At 42.4% G+C, this 1,872-nt stretch overlaps 1 pseudogene; it reads left to right on the forward strand.

Moving 5' to 3' along the window:
- Positions 1-1,630, forward strand: part of LOC123184431 (uncharacterized) — a 4,158-nt pseudogene extending 2,528 nt beyond the window's left edge.
- The last annotated feature ends 242 nt before the right edge of the window (positions 1,631-1,872 follow it).

The raw sequence follows: 1,872 nt of genomic DNA on the forward strand, positions 1-1,872 counted from the left end.
GGATTTTATTTTTTGAAGTTTTTATCATTTTCTTTTGATTTTTTTCAAACTGAAATGGCGATACACCGGGGGGGGGGGGGTAGAGTTTGAAAATTGCCCTATAGTGCCGGTTTGTGTCTTCAACCAGGACTATAGGATAAGACTCTTTAGTGCCGGTTGGTGACACAAACCGGTACTATAGGTTAGACCTTTAGTACCGGTTTGTGTCACAAACCGTCACTAAAGGGGCTCGTGGGGCCCTGGCCTGACGCCAGCCTGCCACCACCCCTTTAGTACCGGTTCGTGGCACGAACCGGTACTAAAGGTTCATTAGGTTCATTACGAACCGGCACTAATGCATAGCCATTCGAACCGGCACTAATGGTCACATTAGTGCCTGTTTTTTTACAAACCGGCACTAATGTGCTTCACGTTTGACCCTTTTTCTACTAGTGAACGTATCATGTCATGAGTTATGTCTGATTAACTAATTACAAGGTTTTTGTCAAGCTTCTATTTATTCTTAGCCATCAGGTCTTCTCTACACATACTACATAGAGACTAAAGTACAAAATCATAATTCTGCGGGTTGCATTGCATGTTAATTTCAGTTAGTTATGACATTTGTTATGAATTCTGGGATTGCAAATTTCTGTCTACAATTTGCTGGAGGGGCCTGTGTAGCATGCCATATATATTGATGCTTTAATTCTATGCTGCACCGTATCAGGCATTTATGTCTGATTAACTAATTACAAAGAAGGTGTAATGACTTATATCTGAAAATTCTTCTTCAAGAATATATTTGTAAAAGTGTGCATGTGTTAGGAGAGCTACACTGCAGCTCGAATCTGTAGCTTCAGTTCTTAATTTGTTATGCATGAACTGTAATAATGAGGCAACCTTAGTTGATGTTTTTCTGTACTAATAGGCTACTTGGTACTTTGTTTAGCTCTACACATGGAAATATTGGCATGTCATATCTCCGACATATCAGTGAAATCAAGCTACTGTTTGTTACGCCATAGGGGGTAGCATCTAGGTATGCCTCGTAGTATAATGTACAATATGTGTTTCACGAGTCACGACATAGGCTGGGGCTTCCTTGAGCACAATATCCGCCACCTTCCTCAAATGCTTTCCCAGTTAATATGAGGCACCGCAAACTATTAATTTTCATTATATACTCAGCATGATTCCTAATAGGTGAACTGTTGAGTGATTTAATTGCTTTTTTCTCCTGTAGTCTGAAAATTGTGATTATGAAGCTGGTAGTGCCAGGATGAATCTCAACTTTTGGAAGCTGGTCAAGCCCACTGAAAATGTCAAGTCGTGCATCAAGGTGTTCTCTTACAAAGAATTCCGAGGGGAGCTCGGGGAGGTTGTCTTCCTCAAGTTCTTCTTCCGGAGCGCGAGGGTGCTGAGGACCGTGTCCGTCTCCATGGCTAATCCAAGCTTCATGTCATTCTCAATGGATGAGGCGACTCATAAAGCACAGCAAGCTTCTAACAAGATGGCCAGTAGTTCCTGCGAAATGGTGCTTCTCGGGGGCACAGGTCCTGAAGGAGGCATGCCCTGGAGCTTCAAGACATGTACCGATTACTCTGTTGAGGACCCTTTCTCAGTGGTGCAGATTCGCCACAAAGCTTAATATTCGTGGAGCAATGGAAGTTTTTCGGATGTCAACTATGAAGCATGTCCGGTATTTGCTTCTTCTGCTACCTGTATCCTGACTTTGGTGGTATTGTAAATTATTATGGGAAGCGTAGAACCCTTTGCTCGGGCCGCATTACATTATATAGAATACATGCCGTGGCTTACAAGGTTTAGACCGATACTAGATCGATCGGTTACAGAAGAAAGATAGGGAGAGGTTGAAACAGAAGAAGAGAT

This window comes from Triticum aestivum, chromosome 2A, assembly GCF_018294505.1.
Source record: "Triticum aestivum cultivar Chinese Spring chromosome 2A, IWGSC CS RefSeq v2.1, whole genome shotgun sequence".
In the NCBI taxonomy this organism is placed as follows: Eukaryota; Viridiplantae; Streptophyta; class Magnoliopsida; order Poales; family Poaceae; genus Triticum; species Triticum aestivum.